This window comes from Micropterus dolomieu, linkage group LG19 (assembly GCF_021292245.1).
Source record: "Micropterus dolomieu isolate WLL.071019.BEF.003 ecotype Adirondacks linkage group LG19, ASM2129224v1, whole genome shotgun sequence".
Classification (NCBI taxonomy): domain Eukaryota; kingdom Metazoa; phylum Chordata; class Actinopteri; order Centrarchiformes; family Centrarchidae; genus Micropterus; species Micropterus dolomieu.
In genome coordinates this window covers 33,662,890-33,690,112 of record NC_060168.1, presented here as the reverse complement: position 1 = coordinate 33,690,112, position 27,223 = coordinate 33,662,890, and the positions used below count along the sequence as shown (strand labels likewise).

The 27,223-nt window shown below is 40.5% G+C and overlaps 1 long non-coding RNA gene across 3 annotated transcripts; it reads left to right on the top strand.

Moving 5' to 3' along the window:
- The first annotated feature begins 17,127 nt into the window (after positions 1 to 17,127).
- Positions 17,128 to 26,049, top strand: LOC123958364. Of its 3 annotated transcripts, none has more exons than XR_006822046.1 (3): positions 17,128 to 17,267; positions 19,945 to 19,996; positions 25,778 to 26,049. It is a non-coding gene; the product is annotated as an uncharacterized LOC123958364 (long non-coding RNA). The 3 variants fall into 3 exon arrangements; XR_006822044.1 differs by lacking the exon at positions 25,778 to 26,049 and adding an exon at positions 22,989 to 23,124; XR_006822045.1 differs by lacking the exon at positions 25,778 to 26,049 and adding an exon at positions 22,762 to 22,888.
- Positions 26,050 to 27,223: the final 1,174 nt, after the last annotated feature.

Genomic DNA, 27,223 nt, shown 5'->3' with positions numbered 1-27,223 from the left:
CTGTATGAAAGCAAAGCCTACGAAGAAGCTTTGGTGCCTAAACGTAACTAAACTGTGAGCGTTTCACAGCGTCAACCACGTGTCCGAAAGCCTTTGGTTGGGTTCAGTAGCAGATCCTGGTTTGGGTTAAAACAACAAGTCAATTGTCAACAAGTCAGTGACCTTTCATGGTCACACAGGAACCGAACGTCTGACCCATTCATCGACCGAACCTGCTCTCTTCATGGACTCTTTCTACGACGTCAGCTGACCTCCTAAAGCCTAAAACGCTTTCTTAAGTTGTCAGATTTCTGACTGAACTGTGTTTCTCTGACACGATCGAGAAGTAGCGTGTGAATGCACCAGGTTACGTAAGATTATGTAAATAATAGTAATAATACTAAATGATAAAAAATACTAATGATGATGATAAACAATAACAATAACAATACATTTAATTTATTATTATCAGTTAATATGTAGGACTGTAGTATGTAGACGTGGGACCCAACTGTCGCTTTGTGTTAGTGAACTGTTTTATTTTCATGCTGCCTTTTTAACATCTGGCCTAGGACGAATAAAAACTGCCTCCAGGGCTAACTCTGGCTCATTTACAATGTTTTGTTTTTTAATTGGTCAATGAGTTAAACAGAATAAAATAAAAACATGAAACATGGAAAACTGCATCGAGAATTAGTAAAGTTTTCCAAGTGCACCGACTGATTTTAGGGATTCAAACTAAAACAAATTAAGATAAATATAAAAGTCCTCCGAAATTAAAGACACGGAGGAACCTGCATCACAATTCATATCTAATAGAAGACTGCCAGCCTGTCTGTATATGGATGCTGTGTGACGGAAATATGGAGTCAGTGTTTCTCTAAAATGTACAGAAATGTAGATGGAGTGACGAACGCTTCATTAAGCTGGAGATATCCTGCAGCGGCCTGTCCTCGTAACAAAAACAAACAGACCAAAACTGTCCCCTGAGGTCCAGACCTGCCTGAGGTCATAACACACACAGAAAGTACTGCCTGCGAGGCTTGACCCAGGGAAAACACACCCAAACTATATTCCCTCAGTGAAGACATCCTCTAACACACACACAAAGAAGCAGACACAGCGTGTTTGTATTCGGATCAGAAACTCTCGGCCTGACCTGGAACCAGCTCCGGGGCTCGGCCTAATTGTTGGCTGAATAATAAGTTTAAAGGATTTCAAGATGCTTGTTTCCAAACACACAATAACTGTGTTGTTCTTTGTTGTTTCCACGTCACATGTTCAGGCCTGAAACACTGAAACCCTCCTTTATCTTTTCCTGTCAGTGACCCTTTGATCAACTCAATTCAGTTTCATTTATGTGGCATAAATTCATAACAGCAGTTCTCGCTTCACTTACTCTTACAAAATAATTAATAAAAATCATAAATATAGAATATGCAGGAAAAAGAGAAGAATGACATTTTCCAAGCTGCAAGGAGAAAAACAAAAATGTATTAATTTGTTTGCTTGTTCACTCATTTAGAAAATATTTAAATTATCTGCAGTTTAAAAGTCCTGATGTGTCAAAATCCACGAGGACCATGAAATGTGGTCGAAAGCTCCAGAACTAGAGGAGCAGAGGTTGCTGTGTGAAATGCAAAGATCTTTAAAAAGTTCCAGCGTCAAGAGTAAAAAACAACAAACCATCGTTTGTCCAATAAAACCTAACGTCAACACACAGAATAAACTGATGATGAAATAAACATTAGTGAGGTGGAGGTGCTCGCAGAGGCTCGGGCAGTTTGGATGTTTGGAGTCGTCTCCTCGTCAATAATAAAACACAAACATGTCAGCAACCAAATCTGATCCACCGTAAACACATGCAGAGCGTTTCCCCTCGCCGAGCCTCCTGCAGCTTCCAACATCTAAGTTGTAATGATTTCCACAAACACACAAACGCCGCCGGGGACGCCGAGCACCCCCTTTGAGAGGCCCTCAGACCCTCCTCCCCCGCCAATCCTGCTCGCCGGTTTCAGAGCGAGCGGCCTCAGGTGGAGAGGCCGAGAAGTTACTGAGCGTCAAGCAAGAAGAAAGTACACAGAAAACATCAAGAGGTTCACGTGTTAGCATGCATGCTAAATGCTGCAGAATCAATGTTCCAGCAATTCCAAGTGTGTCTGATTTACATGTTGTTTACAGAGTAGGTGTGGAAATAACAAGCAAAAGTAAACATTGTGGTTTTCCACCAGGGCATGTTTTGCCTAGCTTAGCAACAGGAGGAAACAGTTCGAACTGGCTCCATCAAAAGTTGAAAACACTGTGAGAATCTGTTAGTTAGTTTTTAGCCATAAAACTGTGGTTGGCTGATACTAATATCCCAGAACAACACAGGCTAACATAGTTGTTCACTAGCTAAGGTTTAGTAGCTAAGGTTAACTTGCTAATAGGTTTTCTAGCGAAGTTTAAGTAAAGAGAAGTTTAAGTCCAGATGTTTCAAATGTATATCCAGCACAGAAATAAATCCATAGCATGTTAGCCTAGCTTAGCACAAATACTGGAAGCAGGATGAAAACGAGTTCAGAGTTCAAACTGGCTGTTGAAAACGAGTCAGTGACAACACTGTGGGACTGCTAATATCCCAGACCCAATAAAGGCTACTATAGCTATACTTATTCGCTTGTAAACTTGTTAGCTATAGCTAATAGTTTACTAATATGTTAACTAGCTAATTACTTTACTAGCTAAAGTTGTAGCTAAATTTAACTTGCTAATAGGTTTACTAGCTGTAGTTTAAGTAAACGCAGATGTTTTTAATGGATACCAGATTCCTGTGTTACAGAAATAAATCCATAGCCTGTTAGCCTATGTTAGCTTAAGACTGCGAGTAAGGTGAAACTGCTAACCTAGCTATTTCTAAAGAGAAAAGAATCCACCAAAAAGTCTGATTTACATGTTGTATGTTGTTTACTGAGTAGGGGTAGAAATAGCAAGCAAAAGTAAACATTGTGGTTTTCCAGGGCACATTTAGCCTAGTTTAGCAACAGTCCGTACTTGTGCACCAAAATTGCAGTAAAGCATGCAGTACATTCAAAACACTTCAATCTGCCATTTTCCTATTGGACCTATTGTGGGCATATAATTACTACCTACTTGAGCAAATGTGACAGACTGTCAACAATCCATTAAATTTAAAATACTGGATTAAGACGTGCCACAGATTAGATTCCCATACTGGGAAATTGTGGCTGTTTTAATCCAAAATTGTAGACAAAATGTGTTAAGTTAGCTTTTGAAAAGGAGTTTTTTTTTTTAATCAATCACAAAAATGTGGTGGGACCATAGACTGTATATAAAAATGGACGTAGTATCCGTGACGTCACCCGTTGGTTTCTGAAGAGCAGTTTTGGAGCCCGAATTGGGCGGAACTGGCCGTCCCCATCTTGGCACCGCGCGTCACTCCCGGATAACCATAAATGGGCAAAGAGGCGGGTCGTGGGTGGAGCTGAGGTGACGTGTTGCTGAAACCACTCCCGCCTAGCTCGACGTGACCGAGTCAGCTTATGCTAAGGAGCTAATGCTATATGCTACTCTACATTAGCAGAGGTAGCTTCTAAACCCCCGGTGCTGTACGGTGGAGGTTGGAACCTGTGGCCTTTTTGTTACCAGTTTATGGTCGTCAGCTCATCAAGGTAAGACACCGGAAAATAATAAAATAACTCACATAGCTGTTATTGACATTATACTTCACAAGGTTTTAAATGCTTTTTAATATATAAATGGGGTAATGTTATTTTGCAACACTAACGTTACATTTTGTTGAGACCAACATTAACAGTTAACTATGAATCAGTTATTAATTACGTTAATGTTTACTTACAGCTCAAACGAACAATTTGAAGTAAATCAATTAACCATTTTACATAACGGTAGTTACGAGTCGTTTATTTGGACGTCACCTCAGTATGTTACTTGTAATAAAAGGAATAAGCTAGCGGTAGAGTCCTCAGTTACATGATGGAAGCTGTATAACTTGTAAAACGTTAGCCATGGTTGCTATCACGTTAATTAATTCCCCACGCCGCTATATTGAATAATGCTGCTGCTGTCGGCAGGGCTGTGTGGGATTATTGTCTGGAATAGGACACCTGAGAGAGAAAGGTACTTTTTATATTGGTCACAAGATTCTTGTTGAGGAACTGATGCCTTCACATCTGCTTTAACTGTAAGTAACGTTACTAGAACAACTTAGCTACTGGACATTTGACAGCTGATATAAAATTGTCTGTTTTAAGAGGACAACACAAAAACATTTAAAGACTGTCTCCTTTATTCCATTTCTCCCACTTATGTGACATAATAGTGCTGTCAACATTAAAACACTGAGGCATCTTTTAGAAGAGCATCTCAAAAAATTTGAATACTGAGGAAAAGTTCATTGTGAGCATCAGAACCAGACTGAGAGATTAAAGGCTTCAGAAACCTTTGCAGGTGTTTTGAGTTAATTAGCTGATTAGAGAGCTCTTTCCAGTTGACATTTCTGTATAATTTATAATACAGAAATGTAATTATGCTATTCTAAAATGTTTATACATTTTGAGATACTGGAGTTTTTATTTCCATGAGCTGTAAACCGTAATCAAGATGAAATCAAAACAAAAAAAGGGATTGAAATGCTTCACTTTGTGTAACGAATCTAGAATATATCAAAGATTCACTTTTTGAATTAAATTACATTAGAAAATTAACTTCACCTCAATATTCTATTTATTAATGAATCATCTGTATTTACTTATATATATACTTATTTTTTATCACCTTTAGAATTTATTACACATTTTCCTCCCAGAGTCACACTGTGGATCAGATGTCCCACCTGGTGCCAGAGAGCTGCAAAGTAGTTATGCAGTGTATTTCTGTGTGTGCAGGAGTATTTTTACTTTCTACCTTATACTTTAAGATAAATAAAGAGCCATACACCCAGTACCCATATACTGTATAACAGAGCCTGAAGTTCCTGTAGAGTGCCTTGTTTGCTGCTCTGATATAAGTCTAGATTAAACACAGAATAATGTGGGCACATCCAAACCATCCTGTGGGTAAGTGCTGAAACAAAGAATGATCTGCACAGAGTGATTATGAATCCCACTAGGTGGTTTATTGTGACGTTGCAAACTCTGAGGTCTCAGAGCTGACCGAATGCACATGTAGTAAATAGGTGAGTCTATACAATGTAAACCACACAAGAGCTTCTCAGAAGTCGCAATAAATGACACCTCCTGCAGGGCTTCAAAACTATTCAGTGTGCAGATAATTCTTTGTTTTTCACTACAGAGTAACTTCTCAGTCAATGTCACATTTGTCTCTTAAAGAAATGTCAAAATAAAACCATATATAACATCAACCTTTCATTTTTTACTTTCTACTAACATATATGCAAAATGTTAACCTATAAATAACATAATAATATTTTCATTTACAGCTGTTAACTATTGTTAAGATCACACTATTTAAAATTAAAATATGAAACTGATGATGAATGAAGAATGATTTTATTATGTATAATTAGTCTGATACACTTTATAACAAAGTATTCCTAATACAAAAGCGATAGTTGTTATAATGATAGAATCTGTTGATAAGAACCCAGTGTCATAATTTCACATCAGTAGTGTTCAGGTGTTGTGAGTAAAAAGAAAAGCAGGAGCTGAAGAGCTGGAAGCTGGAGCTGTTCTCTCCTGTAGAGCTGGACACGGCTAATCACATCTGGAGGGTTCTGCAATCAGCTCCTCTGGCACCTGTAAAGACAACAGTGGGTAGACAGTTGAGCAGCTTATTCCAAAGAGCCATAAAGCTACTGAACTCTGAGATCGCCTCAGCATGAAAACCTCTCTGGCATGTGGCAGTAATTAGGGGTGGCAATGTGAAATACACTGTTTACTAATATGTGCAATATACGGTTTTCCGCTGGACACTGTGCAACAATAACTACTCAAGTCAGATCTTATTGAACGTTTATTATAAGGATCTTTTTTTATATTTCTTATTGAACTGTACTACCTTTTTTGGCAAATTCTAACCCACCAAACAAACTCAGAGGCGGCTCTCACACAGCTACTTTCTCACCTTAACTAAACCATCGCCCTAGTTACTGCCCAGCTACCTGTCTGCAGGCATAATGCGCATTATATGCTGACAAAAAAGGTGGATGAAAATCTCTGCAGGTAGCCTACAACAGCTGTTCTGCCGAATTATGCATCCACATCTTAAGCTCCTTATCAGAAACATCGCTGATCAAACGCAGTTATCGCCTCAGATTGTTTGCTGAATCTCAAGGAAAGCTACAGCTACTGAGTGTAATAACTTATTGATGACTCTAAACTGCATTTAATATGTACTTTGAATCAATCATCCCCACTGATGAACCCCACAAAGAATAGTACAACGTTATTGTTTTTAAACAGTAACGTTACCCTTGGAGGTGCACGGCTCTCCTCGGGAGAGACAGCTAGCTCAGATAGAGGCATCGGTGTGACAGTTTCAGGCAGAACTCCGCAGCCGCTCCCCCCTCGGCTCTCTGCCTTTAAACCCTTCGTGTCCATCGGGATCAGGTGCAGCCACTTATAATAGTATATGACTAGTATCTAACTGAACAGTGACTCCGTTACAGGACGTAGCTAAATCTCACATCGCCCTTTAGTAAAAGTTACCGTTTACATAACGTCAGCTAACTGAGAGCTGAGCCTTTACTTACAACTTCACACAGACGCCTTTTCTTCAAAGCATTAACTTAGCACACTAATGTCTAACACTAAGGTTAATCTAATAATGTTACATTTTGGCTTCTCTCTTCTTGGTGACTTGTCTTTGACTCATTAAAAGCTGCGGTTAAAACACACTAACTTACTTACTTAAACTAACTTAGCAGCTTGGGGCTGCTCGTATCTGGCTAATTAGCGTAACAAGCTAACAATAAGCTAACAAGCTATATGCCGACAGCGATACCTGTTAAATGTTAGCACATAAATAAAATACAGGAATTTCACTCACCAAGTAGAACACGGATTTCCTGGAGGTTCTCTCTCCAATGAACTGCGCAGTCGGCCATTATTCATCCGGTGGCTGCATGTAGAAATGTCCAAAAGGCTCCGACAGGCTTAGCCTCAGAGCTCCGTGTAGCTGAGTGAGGCTAACAGACCGTGGACCGAGTGCTAGCAGTTGCAGCGGCTAAAGGTGCCCGTCAATCAAAGCGGCCACGCCCCTAATAATGCAGAACTTTAAGGCTTAATATAATTTAAACAGGTGAGTTATAAAAAAATTCACCCCCCTCACAGTTGTCACGAAGGGCAAAATTAGCGATTTGCACTAACACCATTTTTTGAACATGGGGGTCAATGGAGATTGACTCCCTTCTGCAGCCAGCCTCAAGTGGCCACTCGATGAATTGCAGTTTCACATGCTTCCGTATTGGCTTCAGGCGGGAGACCGGAAGTTTGTCGCTTGGGTGGGACTGCTAATATCCCAGGCCCACCACCAGCTAAAATAGCTAAACTTATTAGCTTGTAAACTTGTTAGTTAGTAAACTATTATCTATAACTATACGTTCACTAGCTAAAGTTTAGTAGCAAAAGATAACTTGCTATTAGGTTTACTAGCTGATGTTTAAGCAAAGTCAGATGTCTCAAATGCATGCACGTGCAGAGGGGGGTGCTATGGGTGCTTGAGCACCTGCCCTTTTGCCCTTTGATGCCCAAAGTGCCCTTTTGTCAATGACAAATTTAATTAATTAATTAATTTTTAAATTTGTAAAGGTCCTTTTGTGAAGGCCTGCCGAATCAAACTATTAGTAAAAATAATTTCGCAGTAAATAAAATGAACCACATTATGACCTTTCTCCTGATGACCTCATCCGTGACGAGCCCTCCCATTCACACAACGTGTTTGTTGTGGGTTGTTGGATGTATTTTACAAGAAAGACGCAAAGAGAGTAGCACAGTAGTTGTGTATGTCGTGTCACCTGTAGAAGTAACGTTAGCTGCCGGCTAACACTGCGCCCACAGCTAACGTTGCTTCTACACGCAGATAAACAAAGGTGCTCTGTTCACTTCGTTCTTGCTGTTTGAGGGAGAAAAGTTTCACAGGCGTCGTGAGGTCTGGTATTTTTTATATAATTTGACTAAAAACCTTTCACTTCAACTAGGATTATTACAGTAACTTAATTAAAAACGTAGTGTGCCTTAAAATAATTATAACAACTTTGGTAAAACAGGTTTATTACTTATTCCTCCGAATTATAGCCTACTTATCAGCCCTTTTTAAGACGATCATTTAAATCAGAACAGTATTTGAATAGATAGCAAACCTATTATATAAACTAAATAACTGGAAGTACATGTAATAATGTCAGTGTCAATATAAAATAAATAATATTCCTGACATCAAAGTAAAGAGTGAAGAAGAAATGGCCCTATTAGATTTCAGAAAAAGGTATGAAATGTTAATGTGAAAGGTAAATGCTGCTCTGTCATGGTTATTATGGGCCAACAGATTATTTCCCACACTTTTTTGAACCTGGAATCTTATTTCCTCTCCCTGCAGCTCTCGGTGTGCAGCCGTCTCTGTGAGCGTCTCCCTCTTATTTTCTCGTAGCAGTCAGCCTTGGCAGCGGCTGCAGCTACAGCAGGTCAGTCATAGTGAGTCTGTCCCAAATACTGTCAGCAATCTTTACATCTTGTCATGGTCACATATTTGTTTCATCAGCTTATATATCTTCTATGTTTGTTATAATATCTCTAGTCACAGATCACCTCCAGTAGTATCAGCAGCAACCACAGCAGCAGCAGCAGCAACATCCCCGGCAACCCCTCAACAGCAACTGTTCCCTGTAAGTTATGTCAGCCCACCGTGTTTTAAAGCTAGATCTGGGTATTCCCTGTGTTTCTTTTTCAAAACTGTGTCACAGCATTTGTTGATGTATCGATACAGAAGCATCTGTATACGCATATAATCAAGGAATACATAACAACATATTTCTGTATCAATATTTTGAGAACAGCCCTATTTAAATCCTTGTTCCATGTGCCCCTTCTATACTTTGAGCAGCTGCCCTTCCAAAGGTCCCTGCACGGGCCTGCTCAAATGTATATCCAGCACAGACAGGATCCATAAGCTGTTAGCCTAGCTTAGCATAAAGACTGGAAGCAGGATGAAACAGTTCGAACCAGCAGCTGAAAATGTGTATTTAGTCAAGACTTTAGTGGGACTGCTAATATCCCAGACCCAATAAAGGCTACTATAGCTATACTTATTAGCTTGTAAACTTGTTAGCTATAGCTAATAGTTTACTAATAAGTTAACTAGCTAATTACCTTACTTGCTAAAGTTATAGCTAAAGTTAACTTGCTAATAGGTTTGCTAGCTGAAGTTTAAGTAAACTCTGATTTTTTAATACATATCAAATTCCTGTGTTACTGAAATAAATCCATAGCCTGTTGCCTATGTTAGCTTAAGACTGGGAGTAAGGTGAAACTGCTAACCTAGCTATGTCTAAAGAGAAAATAATCCATCAAAAACTCTGATTTTCAATGTAAACCACATTGTGATTTGGCATTGTGTAGCAGCAGTTAGCATTAAAGCTACAACTACTGAGCGCATCGACTGAACAGTCTCTAAAGTCCTGAACTCATAATGGGGTCGTGGATTGGATTGGGGACTAGCTTGTTAGCTAACATGTGAATCAGACCCACAGACCCACACATGGAGTTGTTAGAAGATGTATTTTATTTCTCTTTTGATGGAGCTACGCCAACAGTTTCCTCTTGCTTCCAGTGTTTGTGCTAAGCTAGGCTAAACTGGTCCAAACATTAGCTTGTTAGTAAACAAATGCAACAATTTAAAGATTAGGCGATGAATTACAACATGTTGAATTAGAACACATCAATGAAAGTTGTACATAATAGGTACAGTTAAATCTTTGCTAGGTTATATTAAAGTATCTGCTCACTTTGTTGCTAATAGTAACAAATTATTCTGTTAAGCAGTCCCACCACGATGTCAGTGTATTTGTGATCTATGTGGTTGATTAACCCATTTTCAGCAGAGTTTGTAATTTTTTTTCTCTTGTGGTTCAGACTACCTGCTTCCTGCTTCTTTTCATGCTAACTTAGGCCAATTTGACAGAATATGAAAACAAAAATCAATGTAATCAGAAAACATTCACACCTTATTTTCTATTTTATAAAAGACAATATCTTCATTCCATGAATCTGACATCCGTTTGATCAGATTTATGTTGCTACGCTATCGTTTTAGATCATAAGCTTTTTACTGTACATCAGCATAAAACGTTTATGGGCAATAAAAACACAGCTAAACTGAATTTCAGGGTTTCTTCTCTCCACCACGTCTCTGCTGGAAACATTTAACAGAGAAACAGGCCTGAAAAAAAAAAGACGAGCTGCCGTAATTTAATAGAAAATCACATTATCACAAAATGGTTGATATCTAGTGTGCCGTTATAAAGACACCAGGTGTAACGGGCTGATGAACAGCCCTGAGTTTGGGGGAAACGTTCTTCAGGTGACTCTCTGCAGGCAGATGGAGATGAAATTAAGAGTTTTATGGTCGACGTGAGTCTGACAGCAGAACCGTCTATCAGAGGAGGACGAGCTGGAGGTCCTTCTGTTTGTAAGAGGAAATACAGCGAGATTGTTTAAATCCTTCATCAAACCTGCAAACGTGCATGTTAGCTTCCAAATGATTATTGCTTTTCTTCAGGTGCAGGAGCACCGGAAACCGATTTTGGTTTGTTCACAGCCTTGTTTATTGGAGACCGTGCTGAATGTTTGTTAGAACAAAAAGCCTCTATTTGTTTGGTACAAAGAGAAATGTTTCCAACGTCTCCAGCAGTCACAGAATTCATCAATTGTTGTCAAATGTAAGGAGTTCCATAGTTAGACTTAAAAAATGACTGTAGTCCACAGTAACGAGCTGTTGCTGCTGCTTTTAAAACGCCTGATGTTGTACTCCACTCGAAGATGATATGCAAACTTCGCGACCTAAAGAAAAGTAAAAGTAGTGCCTGAATATGTGCACATAACTTAGGTATAACTCCCTAACTTGTACCTGTCAGGCGCTCACGTAGAGCCAAAATACCAACCTGCTGCCTCAACACGTTCTCACTCCCAAATCATCACAGACACTTTGTCAAGACCCCTTGGCGTCCGTCGCTTTTTAACGCCCTTTGGCATTGTTTTTTCAAATGTAGGTCTCCGTGGTCAAGTTAGCAAGAATAAATATGTAACGTCTTGTTAGACTTTCATAATAAAACCAGTGGTTAACGTTGTGAAACGCTGCATTTTGGTTAGGTTTAGGAAAAGTTAAATTAACTTGATTTGTAAGTTCAGTTCCATACATTCCAATATGTATTGTTTCTTAGAAAACAGACACATTGTACTCTGATGATGCAACCCTAACAGAAACAGAATATATATTATATTATAATAAATGTGGTTTGCTGCTCGTGTTGTGGTTTTCATGTTGTCTTCGTTTATTTTTTAATAACCAGTTTACATGCTGAGGTTCTCAGATTATCCAGATAAACTGAGATTTACATTCACAGCTTCCTGTTTGGAGCCAGAATTCACAGAGAAAAGAAACACTTAAGTATCTGAAGCATCGTCCCGATTCAGGAGGTGACGGCGTCCTGGAAGCGCGACGCTTACCTTGATAATATAATGTCAGCAGAAAGTTTGGTCATTTTCAAAAACATGTTTGGGAAGAGAAGATGTTGTACACAAACAAACATCCCTCCCTCTCTCTCAGGTTGGGGGGCGGTGACGGCGGCGATGGCGCTGTGTGATGCGAACATCGAGACGTGCCGACCAACCGGTGAGCCCGTCTGTTGTCATGGCAAGCAGCTGACGTGTGTGTGTGTGGCGACATTAGAAGGGTTAATCCACATAAATGTTGACAGCCATATTGCTGACACAGGGAGTTAATAAGACTAACAGATTATTAGCTTGATAACATTCCTCCGTCATCACGCCGCCGCCTGTCAATCATTGACACAATTAAATTGTTTAATGAATAAATTTGCATTGTTAATGGCGGGGCTGAGGGGGAACATCTGGCTGCGGCGGTTTAATGGCGAGCGTTGCATCAGACGCCCATATGGAGGCCGAGTGGAGGGGCTGTTTGATGCTAACTAAATGAAAAGTATCACTCAAATTAATTTGGCTCGTTTGACAGTCAGGAAATCACTTAGTAAGACTGATTCTGCCCAATTACAGCCTCCACCGTTAATTACTATAGGAGGAGCCGTTTCATATATCCCCTGTCCACAATCTCACCTTCCTCCGTCAGCAGCGAGGAAATACCTTCAGCTCCACACCGGCAGTAACAGTTTGTTCCTCGATGCATCTCGCTGTGAGGAATCTGCCGACAGCCTTAAAATGAAATGCAAATTGCCCTCGCTCGCTCGCCCGCTCGCTCTCCTCCATCACATCTGGCCCAGATATTTTTTTAGTCTTCATGTGTGTTTCCTCACAATTAAAATGAACGCCGGGATCCTCCGGCAGCAGCTTAGATATACATTTCAAAATAAGATGTAATTATCCTGCAGGAGGAGCGAAGACATCAGCGTCGTTATGTGAAAGACACAAACAGGAACAATCAACATTTGGTATTCAGCTGAAATCATTTCCGGGGAGCAAACATAAATATTCATGGTGACATGAAGCGAAGGAAGGTTCTCCGCTTCGTTTGAAATTCACAGAGAAGTTAGAAAAGTTGTGCAGAGACTCGACATCGTGTCCAAGTGTGTCTGCTGCAAGAGACAAAGTCCTGCTTTCAGAACGTCACTGCAGTAATCCAGTATTACCGGAGAGGTAAAAGTCTTCAGAAAAGTTCTTTTGCATGATACAAAAACTGGATTTTCATGCTTTTAGATCAGAAGAAACAACACGGCCTCGTACCCGAACTACAAAATATGTTGATTGTCAAGAGGCCCAAAACGACGTCTTCTCTTCCTGGACATGTCCTCGTTTTGGGACCTAAAAGATGTGTCCAGCCAGGATTTGTAAGCTGGCATTCATTGTGTGTGTTTTTGCATTGCTTTGACCAGGACCGGGACTTTTTCTTACGTAGCGGCACTTCTCACGAGCTGCCGGTAGGTTACTCTTGCCTGCCTGCTCCGCTGGTGGAGGATATAAATTGGGTGCTTATTAAGAGTTTGCACAGAGTTGTTTATCAATGTCAGTTTTCGTGAACCAGCCAATCACAGCCTGGATGAAAAAAACCTCTTCTGCATTAATGGTTCTGATTATTGATCAGTTAGCATCAACAAATCAGAGACTAACCACCATGCAGAGCACTTTTTTACTATAGGATACTGTTATATGACACAACAATGAACATCAGCCCTAATCAGATCTTACCCGGACAGAAAACAGTTGTGAATCAGCTGAAATGTTACAAACAGACTATAAACAATCTGTAAACAGACATTAACCAAATAAAGTGCAACTTATAAATATGTTTTTTATTTACTGTTATAATATTGTACTAATACACTAATTTACACTAGTTCCTCCTCCAGGAGGATAGAGCCTCTGCAGTGGACAGACGTAGATTTTATCAGGATGCCGTTGGTGAGAGCAACACTTAAAACAACAACTAAAAACTCTAAAAAACTCAACATTTACTTGGTTTCACACGGGACTCGAACACCGTTCTCCTGTGTGAAAGTCGGGCTTTGACCCATCCTGCCTCCTTATGCAGACTTTGTCACTGTTTATAATACGTCTTCTGACTTCCTGCTTCCTTGCATACTGTCGTACGGTCACTAGAGGTCACTAAAAAAGTAACGGGTCGTAACAAGCTGGACTATAATCGACCTGTACAACAGTGTTTCTGCTGAGGACGGGCTGGAAGAAATGAAGGGAGAAAATAAAAGAAAGGACTGAAATGAAGGAAAGACAATTAGAAATAAAACCAAAGAGAAGGAAGATAAGGTGATAAAGAAAGAGGGAGAAAAGGGAAGAGAGCGTGAAATCAAGTGCAGCAGAAAGAAAATGAATTAAAGAAAACTATCCAGTACTTCCCTTCAGTGCTGAAGGATCAAACGTGACAGGAAGTGCCCCAAACTTGTGATCAATTATAGTTCTCGACTGATTTCTGATCAGAGGGAAAGAAGGAAGGATAAAGCAGAAGTAAAGAAGTAATGGCAGAGAAGAAAAGACCACATTGCCTTTTCTTGGGATTCTCACAACTGAAGGTGCATTAGGCATAAAAACAGGTGATGTCACAATAAATAGTGTATAAAACATGTTGTATGATCGTGTATATAGAGATTAATTATTGCACGTGCAGTTAGAGCAGAAGGACTGCTGTGAAAGAAAGAGGGAAATAAAGAAGTGCTCCCAAAAGTGAGGATAAAATCTCAAAGTGTTCACGCTGTTACGGGAAGAAGAGCGGGAAAAGTAAAGGGGAAGAAGAGCGGACTCAACGAAGGAGAAAGTCAAGAAGAGGAGGGAGGAAAGAAAGAGATAAGAACATGAGGGAGGAAGGAAACTGCAGCTGTCAGGAACAGAACCTCTGACCTCTGACGGCTCAACGTGAGCAGAACTTTCTCTGTAACATCCAAACTTTGCTTCAGTCGCCCTCTCTCGCCTCAGAGGACGCTTCTTCTCTCTGGTTCAGTTTAACAGAACAAACCCGTCTCTGGACGAGAAGAAGCTGTTTGGAGGTGATTAACGAGGCGTCGGGCTGCAGGGAGTCCACGCTGGCGGCGATTGGACAGACAGAGGATTAGACGAGGCGAGGCCTGGCAGCGTGCGGTCCGAGCGGAGGAACTGAAGTCAGAAGGAAAGATTACACAGCTTTCTTCCTGAACATGTATGCGAGGCGGTGGGAGCGTGGGGCCACAGCAGCTCTTTGTGTCGTCTGTTTGCTTTACATTTGAATTAAACCCGTTGTGGGACGAGTCCTGCTTGATATCTGCCAGACTCAGGGAGGGGCCGGGACTCTCCCGCTCCCTTCCTGCTCATCAGCTGTTGGGAATGTTCAGGGAAGGTCTGGCTGGGGTCCACGTCGGCCCACGCAGCCTCCTCCAGGCTGGTTTAAACACACTGTGATGTATTGTCCGGCGGCCCGGGGCGCGGCGCTGCGACGTGGGTGTCGAGGAAACGATCGGCCCCGGATCCCACCGGCTGAGGTCCCCGGGGACTTTAACTTCCTCACGGAGCCGATCATCAAACTTCAAGGTCTGAGTCAACTTCACCAACAAACTCTGACATCCAGAAGTTCAGTTCATCTGTTTCTCAGAATGAAGTCGAGGAAGATTCAGAGCAGAGTTTTAATCATTTAAAACTCCAGATCATTCAGTTCAATCTAGCAACAATGTTTCCAAAGCTACAAATAAATTACAAAAGAGCAATTAATTTCATACAGTTCATCAAATAAAGTAAATAAAAAAGTAAAAGTGTGTGTTTAAAAAAATTAAAAAATAAAAATAAAAAATGTAAGTAAAGTGAATAAATAAAAAAGTAAAAGTGTGTTTAAAAAAATTTAAAAATAATAAAAAATAGAAACAAATATTAAAAATTTTAATAAAGTGAATAAATAAAAAAGTAAAATGTGTGTTTGTGTGTGTAAAAAAATTTTATAATAACAAATAAAAATAAATATTAAAAATTTTAATAAAGTGAATAAATAAAAAAGTAAAATGTGTGTTTGTGTGTGTAAAAAAATTAATAATAACAAATAAAAATAAATATTATAAATTAAAATAAAGTGAATAAATAAAAAAGTAAAATGTGTGTTTGTGTGTGTAAAAAATTAATAAATACATTCAATATTAAAAATAAATAAATAAAACACGTGTGTGTGTATTAATGAGAAAAAACAACAACAAAATCGGTATCAAATGTGAAATTTTAAAAAACAAAAACAAATAAAGGATCAATTACTAAAATAACAAACAATGAAAATAATAATAATTTGTAAATTTTAAAGTACAATTATTTAATATATTTATGAGTCTGAGTTTCCACCGGTTGTCCTCAGTTCGTGGCATGAGGAGATTTATTTTGCTGCAGTGATTCACACAGAAGGATTTCTCTGCTTTAATTAACCCAGCAGCCCATCTGCTCCCAGACAAATAAACAGGAAGTCAAGCCCCAACATGCAAAAGTAACGTCAGAGTAAGATTCACCAACAGTAACACGGTGTAGTGCTGGTCGGTGTCACATCACAGTGGAAAAAGGAGGTTCCTCCGCCGGCAAATAGTGTCTCCAAGAACTTGTATTCAAAGGTTTTAGAATCAGTTCCTTGTGATGAACAGGAGGAAGGACTTTACAGAGATGTGCATGTTTGTAGATCACCGCAGAGACTCAGACTGGTTTCTGGGGCCGACCAAACCAATCTTCATTTTCTTTTTAACTTTTTTAATTTGGTGTCATGATGATGATGAAAAGTTTTATTGATACATTCAAAAACCACCTTGTTCACTGATCCTTGTAAAAGTTTAGCAAATGTTTCTATGTTAAGTTTTGTCCCAAATAAATGTCCCGACATTGAACTTTAACTCCATGACTGAAGAGTTCGGCACCTCGTGGTGAGTTTATGGACAGGTTCCTCGTGCAGCCATTAGGGCGCTTTTTCAAAACGTTTGTGTTTTCCTGTCTTGTGTATTTGTCTTCACACGAACCAGCTCAGGTATTTTTGGTCCATCAGATGCACTCGTCGTTAAATAAACATGAAAAACAAATAAATAACTGTGACTTTTGGCGCTGCTCCGCTCCACACATCACAGGACGTGTGAAGTTTAGGAAACAATAAGTTTTATACGTTTTGGCTCACAGGGACTCATTATTTGAAGCTTTGGCGACGTTTAACCTGAACATCCGACAGTGTAACATTATAAATATATATATATATATACAGAATATATGGAAATGAATAAACAGGTCACCTTTTAGCTGCACAGTGCTTGTTTTTAAGTGTAACTGTTACGGTTCTGAGTTGTTTTGTGCTTCATGCTTCCTGTTTTACTTTGTAGTAGTCTGCTCCTAGTGTTCTTGTTTGACTTCCTGTGTTTGTGGCCTCACTGATTGTCTCGTGCTTTCACCTGTGTGTCACTATGTTCTGCCCTTCTGTTGTATTTGAGTGGTTTGCTCCCTTCTCTCTGTGCTGGTCCATCGTTTGTTTCATGCGGTTCTACACTCTGGGTTTTGGATTTATCTCGTTCCATGTTCCTCATCTCTGGATGTTGTGGGGTTTCTGTTTGGACTGTCACCGTCACCACACCTGTAAGTTTCGCCTGGTTTTCAAATAAACCTCATTAAGAGCGCCTGCTCCGTCGCAGCCTCTGCGTTCTGCTCGCTGTTGAACGGAACATCTGAGTGTTTTATTTTGTCAGGATCAGCCACATAAAATCAGATTTGATTTGCTTTTTTAAACGAGCTGTTTTTTCAAAGTTCTGGCGAAAGTATTTTTTCAAAGGAAGACAAAGTGCTGTTAACGTAACGTTACCGACGGACAGACTCCCCACGGTGATCCTGTCAGTCACTTTATTTTTGCTGTTTCCGTCTCTCTCAGGTTCGTTCTCACCCCGAGTTTCAGCAGCAGCAGTTCGGCTGCTCTCCCTCCCGCCTGTTAATCTGTTTGCACATTTGCGGCGCTAACAATGTGTTGACAACACGCTGACATCGCCCAGATGTCAGAGGCATCTGCCTCCTGCAGCCGACCAAATCAAATCTAACTCGTCGTTCCTCCTGCTGCTCATATTCACACACGTGCAGCCCTGACGTCAGATTCAGCATCACAATATTGATGGGAACATTTCACCAATATCAGATATCACAAAGTAAACAATGTTGTGATGGTGTGACAGGTGTCACTGGAAATGTATGCAGATAGGTGCCTGCAGAGATGATTGGCCGACCGGTTACTGGTTCCTGCAGGTGATTGGCTCCTTCTGATGCCACTCGCCGCTGATTTCTTGGTTTCTATGTTTTTGTTAAACTTCCCAGTTATACTAGCTAGTTTGTCCTTTTGCTTCCCTGAAGTCAAACCTGAGCTCCACCGAGTTTAAACATAAGAAGAAATCAGAAATCCGTCTCTGTGGCTGTTTGATGAAGATAAGTCCTTTTCATGCCCCCCCCCCACTTACAAGGTCACATGTACATAATAATATGATAAATTCTAATATTAAACTATGATCTAATCATCTAATAAACAGTCTGAGATGTTTTGTAGGATGTTCTTTTACAGAATTTTAGCATTTATTATGGGGCTGAATCCCGTCATCCAAACTCAGACTGTCTCACTGCCAAATCATGCAGGAGGGCTCTCTGCAGACTTTTCCTGGGGGAATTACCCACAGTTCATAGCATTAAACACTAAGTAAACGAAAAGCAGCTGCAAGAAAAAAGAAGTTTACATGTGAGTGTGTGATGCTGCTTGCCGCTAGTTTCAAACGAGGAAACGCTGCATCTGTTGGGGACTATTTCCAGCAGCGGATGGATCCACATGTGGTGCTCCCGTCTGGACAAGGTTTGAGGTTTAGGCCCAATCCCAATGTCCCCCCTGAGCCCTGAACCCTCACAGACTTTACTGACGTCACTTGGAAAGTGACTGAGTTTGAGAGGCTGCAGGGGCTCAAAATGCTGAAACAGGTTGCAAACTTTTTATTTTACGTGTTTGCCTGATTTAAAGTCCTGCCAATAATCATTAATGCACTATTGTTGGTCAAACAGCCTCATTAAGCAAAAACTAAAATAAACAGTTGAATAAAGTCAGGTTTCCTCTGACTTCATGTGTTCTGTCCAGCATCTTAAATCTATGTTAAGAAAACTTTCACAAACTTTAACATCAGCGTTGGTGTCGATGCTTGTTTGTTTACGGTTTTCTTATAATGCGGATTTGAAGTGATATTTTTCTCACTTCCGCCCCCCCGTGTTTCACGTCATACCGCTATGAACTGTGGGCAATTCCCTCAGCCAAAGTCTGCAGAAATGCGGACTTACGGAAAGGGTCTAAAAAGGGCTCAAAATGTCCACGAGAGAGACCTCGCCCACTTGAAGATTTGACAGTAGGACGACCCTCAAGGTCTGTGAGTCTGTGAGGGGGGACGGTGGGATTGGGCCATAGGTGGAGTAACGAGCCAGAACTATTTCCAGTTGAACAACTCTCGGTGTGGCTTCCTGGCGTCGTGTCGTCACCTTGAGGTTGTCAGGTTTGGTACAGAGACCAGAACCAGAACTCTCAGACTACAGCTGGCAACGTGTCAGAGACGCTGCACAGGGCGTTTTATTCTGTTAGTATCTGGTGTTTATTCCATGCTTGGTTGCCGTCTGCCTGTCTGCTCTGTATAGTTTACTTCTCTGCGAGGTTTGTTTATTGGTCAGTTCTGTTATTTGGCCCGTTGTGTTTTGGTTTTCAGTCCTGTCTGTCGTCTTGATGTCAGTCTGTTTACGTGGTTCAGAGTTTTTATTCCATGTCTTGTTTTCTCTGTTCAGTTCTTTCAGTTCAGTCTTGCTTTACCTCCTGGTTTATTTTGTAGTAGTCAGAATCTGATGTTGAGCGTTCTGGCTTGCTCTGTTCCCTGTACACATTGTTCCTTGTTTTTTTGGATTACCCTGCTTAATTTTGGATTATCTTTTCGTTTGGATTTGCCTTTGTCTGGACTCTCGCCTTGAGCTACCGTATAAGCCTGTTTTGGCTTTCTTTATAATAAATCTCCTGCACTGCGTCCTCCTGTGTCTGCGTTTGGGTCCACGCCTCTGCACTCAGCCCTTCCCGTGACACTACCTCCTCCTGAAAGCACAAATTGTTCTTTTAACAGTTTCTGTTTGGATCAAACGAACGAGCAGTGCTGGGCAGGAACGCGTCCCCAGTGACGTAGTGAAAGTAATATAGTAACGTATATAATTACTTTTAATATCCAGGAATAAGTAAAGTAACATCATTACTTTTTTATTACAGTTCCTGACTAACTGCAAACGAGGTGCAGCATGTTCATCAGTGAGCTTCAGAGGTGAGTGAACTGTTTGCCAGCAAGTCTGAGTCAGTTGCAAAGTCTAAAAGTGAAATGAACGGCATCACGACGTCGTGTCCGAGTGTTTGGATTCATGTTGATCTCTGTTTAATGAAACTCTGTCTGCTGGTTGAAGGGCGTCTCTGTAATTAACGAGCCAGAGTTCAGCAGCAGGATTTAGGGAAGGAAGCCGGAGGTAATCCTTGTTTAATGTCTGGCTTTCCTTAATGACGGAACCCAGTCCCCGCTAATGAACCTGTGAGCTCTCCGTCTGGATTTCAGGTCAATCGGAACGATTCCCATCCACACGACCTGAACGGGAATTAATATTCAGGTCACAGAGACAGAAATCCTCCTCCTGTTCAGTCTGTGAGTTCATCTCAGACGCTGACTGGAATTCAGATTGTGTCTGAGTGTGTCTCTTCATAAAGTCCTTGTGATTTGTGAGAGACGGATTAGAAACAGAACGATCCAACTGTGAGCAGCAGGTGTTCGCGTTGGACGGGGTCGCCATCATCACACCTGCTGGCATAATGATTCTACGGAAGCCCTGAGAGGCAGGTGGGAAAAATGTGTCACTGTAAAAGTTTAACCTTATACTTACCAACTGTAGCCCCGTGTCCACCAAAGCGTTTTTTACCAGCTGAAAACGCCGCTGGGTGCGCTTTGCAGGCGCAGCGTTTTTTCCGGCTGAGACGCTGTGGTTGCTGTGATACATAATATCCGTGGCGGCGATGTGCTGCCAGTAGGCTGCCTAATTTTACTGACTGTAAAAGAGTCACCACAGAGGAGGGTAGGCCCACTCGCTCTGCACCAAGAGAAGGCTGAAACATGTAGAGCGAGGGGGTCCGTGAGATTTTGCGGGCGAGGAAACACCTCGGCGAGGAGGCGCATCGTTTTGTTCAAGAGCTGAGATGGCTCGGTGTGGTGTTTGTCCCGCCCCTCCTGCACTGTGATTGGACGGCTGGGTAAAAAGTGACAGTGACGAGTCGTTTTTTTCGATTTTTCAAATCTCGTCACGCTGCTGGCGGTTTTACCATGTTGTAAAAACGTGACGCTTCTCACATTGCGATGAACTGAAACTGGCCTCAGGAAAAACGCTTTGGTGGAAACAATCAATTTGGTTTAAAAAGTAGGCACAGTACAGATTTGTGTATCTACGCATTTAAGGAAGATGTAAAGACGCAACACTACAATATTTGTGTTTTTTTGATGCGTCCAAAGAATTTGACCGATTTTAATCGTAGAAAATTACAAGAGCGAGGGGTCCCTCCATATTTCATAAGGATTTTGCTTTATTGGTATATGCATCAAACTAGAGACCTGCGCGGGACTGTTTTCTTCATCCCGAACCCGCAAACATGGTGACATGCAGAGTGTAAAAAGGACACAAATGTCTGGCAGAATACCCGACTTAAAACATTGCATTCATTTTTGTCAGTAAGAACTAAATTTCAGACTTGCCTTGCTTTGGTCTTGTATGGTATAAGCCCGTGTGACGGAAGCCTGCGAGGCTGTGCAGTGAGTAAACCTCACTCCCCGACACCTTAACAGACGCACTGGCGAGTGACGCCAGTGTCCGTGGGGTTTAGCCTCCCGTACCCAAAGTCGCCGGTTTGAATCAGGCCCGTGCAGCACGTTCTCAGAAGCAGGCGCATACACTCACTGTGGTCTTCGTTTGTTGATTCGATCTTATCAGCGCTACTGCGGGACCCGCAGTATATTTTTTAACTGCCTGCTCCCGCGGGACCTCAATCCCAATGCAGCTCTCTAGTTCATACCCCATACTGTATCACCTTTAAATTTGTCTTATTTATTATTATATATGTTAAATTGTTGCCGTGGTGTGTCTCGCTTTTGTTGTGGCCTTTTAAGCCAGGTTATAACAACTGCCAAAACCAAAGAGGATCAGAAACAAACCTTGTAGACCAAGTGTTAAATGTGGTGAATAAAGTATGATGTTATAAAGTATGATGTCTGAACCTGAACATCATCAGGGAGGATTTATGTGATGATGATGATGATCTGCAGCGTCAGTGTCGCAGTAGCTGTATGCACAAGCCAGATGTGTTCTGACGATGTTAAAGCAGCTCCTTTTAAAGCGTACTGTACTCCACTCTGTACAGCCCACCTGTGGTGCACTTACAGTGAAGATGAAAAAGCTGCAGGTGGCCTTTAATGATGCATTTAGAATCCTGTTCCCAAGATGGACAAGTGCAAGTCTTACGTTTGTGACGAGTAATGAGTAAAGGAATTTTATGCGTTTTTGTCTATATGTGTTTTAATTATGGTGGAATGTGAATGTGCATCATTCTGTACTGTGTGTCTTGTATTGTGTCTTTTATTTTTTTATTTTACTGACATGGACGTATGTGTCTGAAATAAAAGCTGGTTGGTTGGTTGACACAGGCCCTAACTAAAGATCTGATTTGTGGGCCCGGTGCCGTTCCTAACAACGACAGAGAAATAGCCAGTCTTCTCAGTAACGGTGCTGTTTGCTGATGTAGGTCACAAAGAGGCATCAATTTAAATTGGGACCGTTTCATAACCAGTTAAAACTCCTTATAGAAACTTTAAGTCATAAACAAAGGCGAGAAAACAATCCATCCATCAATCAATTCTCTTTCTCACTTTCCTTTCAGGGCTTCCGTAGTTATCTGTTGGTCAATATTACTGTTTACTACAGGGCTGTAAACTACAGTATATCATGTAATCTCTTTATTAAACTGTAGTTTTTAATGGTACTAACGTATACTATTAAACAGTTTGTGTCCCCGGGCGCTGGCGTCATCGTTTCCGTCAGCTGAAGGTCCAACGTGTCAGCAGCTCTGATGGTGATGTTTAAATCACACTCTGACTGCAGCAGCTTTAGTGTCGATGGTGTGTTTTAACGTGTGAGAGACGAGCGCCGACGTGCAGCTGATCGGTCACAAACGACAAAACAAGACGTGAAGGATTCAGGATTCACAGCATTTAATAAATTCATCAACAGAATCACATGATAAACTGGAGGGAGACATGTCCAACGCTGCACGCCAGAGGATTCTCACATCTTACCTGGCGTTAAAAACGTGGGATCGAACTGGCAGAACGTCTGAATGCCACAGAGCGAATGGGATCCAAAATCGGCCCAGTTATCCTCCAGCGTGCGAACAGCATTAACAGACTAAATAAACAACCAATTACAGTTTAACAGTTTATTTTGTCGCTCCGGTTTATTTCTCGTGTTGTTCTGTCTGTTATCGCACTTATTTTAAATGTTTGCATCATATCAAGCAGGGGGAATTTGTTTTGTGTCTTCCCAAAGAGTGTGAGCTGCATGCTTTATTTTCTCTATGGTTTATTTTTGGTAGGAACTAATAAAACTTTAAAACTGAAAGCAGCAATCCAATGTCTGGATCACAGTGTTTGTAGCAGTTGCTAATTTGCAACACCTGTTCGCTGGAAGGGCTTTTATGGAAATAAAACACGTACAAAAAAAAAAAGTACAGTACAACACAAGATAAAAGGAGGTAAAATGAGCATATCAAGATGCAATAAACTGCATGTAACAGGAACGACAGGGCTTCTCTCTTAAAGGTGGGGAAGTTTGCAGCAAATTTCAAGTTTAGGAAGAAAGCTCCAAGACTTACACAGAGACAGTCACCACCTGAAGCTGCTCTGTAGACTCTTCATGTATCTGCAGAAGGGCTGAGGAGCAAGTCCAAAACTTAAAATCTTGTATTTAAGATGAGATAAGATCAACTTTATTGTCGCCTAAGGGAAATTTGTCCTGGGCCTTGTCGTGGAAATGATCTTCCTGGTGAGGGGTTGAGCAAATAATTGAGTTACAACAAACTGTCGTCTTTGAAGAATTTATTATATCACAATAAACAGAGAAGTACTCAAGTACTTCTTAACACTCAGCTGCAGTAACAACAGGAACACAAATGGACTTCACACTCACATGTACAATACGCTTACATTACACTGCACAAGTATTATAGACGCTACACCTGACAGTAATTAATTACTAGGTAACTGGAACCTAAGTAGTATTGAAACCTCTGAATTATTCTATTTAATTGCACTTGATATACTTACATACAGTGATTTTACCCAACTTGCTTTTTTCCAAGATTTCAAGGCCCGATTACAAAGACACAATTCAATTCAATCTAGCTTTATTGGCATGAATGTAGATAAGTAGACAAGATTGCCAAAGCTACAATTAAAGTACAAAAGAACAATTAATTTCATACATTTCGTTAAATAAAACAGTAAACGTGTGTTAGTGGGTGATTAAAAAAATAATGATAAAAAATATATAAAATACATAAAAATAAATATTAAAAATGAAAATATATAAAAAACAATAAATGTGTGTGTGTGTGTGTGTGTGTGTGTGTGTGTGTGTGTGTGTGTGTGTTAAAAAATAAAAATAAGACATTAAAAATTAAAATAAATAAATAAAACCGTAAACGTGTGTGTTAGTGGGTGTTTAAAAAAATAATGATAAAAAATATATAAAATACATAAAAATAAATATTAAAAATTAAAATAAATAAAAAACAATAAATGTGTGTGTGTGTGTGTGTGTGTGTGTGTGTGTTAAAAAATAAGAAATTAAAAATTAAAATAAATAAATAAAACTGTAAACGTGTGTATTAATAAACAAAACATTTAAAATAAAATAAAAAAATCTGAACAATTACAAAAATAAAAAACGATGAAAATAATAATTTGAATATTTTCACTCTATAGATTTAAGTACTGACTGGTCGGCCTGGGAGCCGGCAGTGAAACCAGAGGACAGATGAGAAAATATCGTTAAATTTAAGAGCATTAGCATGTTCTGTTTTACTTGAAGCTAACCTTTAGTTTCACAGTATCCCAGCGTTGTTTCATGTTCTGTGCGGCACATATTGATGCATTGATCAGTTTTGTATTTATTGTTGTAACCGCTGGTGACTCAGAGTGACTCTAATGATAATGTGCTGCAGAATATGTGGAATAACTGCAGTCATGTCATCACAGTGTTCAGACTTTAGAGAGAACGTGGAACTGTGATGGGATAACGCTCCGACCCTGAGACATCGGGACTCTTTCACGTCCTGCATGTGTCGCTGTTCGTCTGCAGATGATTCAATAAACCCACAGAAAGACAAGTTTTGGCGTCAAGGTGTTCATCTCAACAGAAGTTCCACCACAGAGTCATCTACAAATAAATTCCATTAGAAGAACCTTTTGGAAACTTTGGAAACAGAACTTTACAACGTAAACAATAACGGGCCGAGCTCCATTGAGAGCTCGCAGCCTCTACGACACAAATTTCTAACTGAACCGTGATGAACTCATGAGGAGGAAACAGTCCATCGTAACACAAGTTCATTTTGTTTCAGAGATTAGGTGTTACACAGAGAAACAAGCAGTTGCAGGATGACATGAACAACAGTTTGGGTCTCTGGCTGCAGCTGAAGCAGATTTAAAGTTCACCTTCTCACTAATAAAATCTTAACAGGATTATGAAAACATGAGCGGCTTCATGTCGCCTCTGCTGCGCGACAACAGGACGTCTGATCGTCCCCTGAGTTTACAACACTTCACTCATATCATACTTATTATAATCTCATTATTGGATTTAAATTTATCTGTTAATTGGAACGACTTCCTTTATTATTTCTGCTCTTGTTATTTCCCACCTACAGCTCGTGTGTCACCCTGAGCAGATAGACGTCTTTGAAACAAATCCCCAGAGCTTTCTAACGTTTCCTCTTCTCTTTCTTCATCTTTCCTTCACAGACTGAACGGCCGCAGTGAGAAACTAACCTTTGACCCTGAGCAGCCGGCTTACACACACCCTGGATCAGCAAAGTGATCCATTCATTTATTTTGTGGTAGTTTTTTGATGTCGTGCGTTTCCTCTGTTCAGCATTGTTGATGTATATTTGCATGTTCAGCTGTTTCTGTCCCCGTTTTCTTATCTTAGTTTTTAGTCCAGCTTCTTAGTTCTTTGAGGTGTTTATTAGTTTAGATTTTACAGATATTCTGTGGTCTGTTTTGTTGTCGCTGGTCCGTTGTCATCTGTTCTGGGGTTTGTCGGTTGTCGGTCGTTCTTGTCCGTCTCCTCATCTGTTTCAGTGTATTTTATGTTCGGTGTCAAGTTACATTTTTGTCTGAGTGCTTTGTCTGTTCAGTCCATGTTTCAGTGTCATTATCTGCTTCCTGTTTTGTTTTGCAGATTGTCTGTGTTTGCTGTCTGTGCCTAGTTTTGCTTCCTGTTATGTTTCATTATCTTGATACGTGTCTCACACCTGGGGCGAGTTCAATCTCAAAACGTTTTGCACGGGTTTGCAACGTTTTCTGATTGAACGACATGTTTCCTTGCAACGGGCTTCGAGGTATGTTTTCTCCCAGTTGGTGGGCGTGTCTCAGGTGTTACCCAATCAGCTGCGACGAGTTTGCAACGGTGTTAAAAAGACAGGAAAACTCAGTGCGTACACAGCAGGGTGTTCAGGTTGAGGTTGCTAGTCGGATATTTCAACTCAGACATTTCCCAGTTCCGAGAGGCATTATGCCTCGTTCCAGCCTGCTCGGAACTGGGAAATATCCAAGTTGAAATATCTACCAAAGCGTGACAATTTTACACAAAGTTGCACCCTCAGCAGTGCTTTTGATGTTAATTAAAATGATGGCCTTTTAAATGCAAACAACTGACATAAATAGCCTCGTTACTAGTAAACTGTGTACCTGTCAAGCTACATCAGTAATCCTCAATAGTCTGTCGGTGTTGAAGGTTATAATTCCTAATGTTTTCCAATGTTTTGGCATTTTTAACAATAACTTCTGTGCAGAGAAGATTTTATGTGATTCTTCAGCTACCTTATAACATATTTCTACATCTTTTTACATGCAGAAAAGGTTTTACTATATGATCGAATGTAGCTATTGTCTTAATTTAAATACATGCAAATATGCTTTATTAGGCCTTTTAAGTTATTTTTTACCACCTACAACATGTGGTGGTGGCGCATAGATAAGATGCATGCCTTTAGTGTGGGAGACTTGGGTTCAGTTCCCCACTGTGACCCATCAATTGTGTCCCTAAGCAAGACACTTAACCCCCTGTTGCTCCAGACCTCTGCGACCTCTGACATGTATAGCAATTGTAAGTCGCTTTGGATAAAAGCGTCAGCTAAATGTAATGTGCTTCCATGGGAGCTGCCTTTGTTGTGTGACGTCATTCAG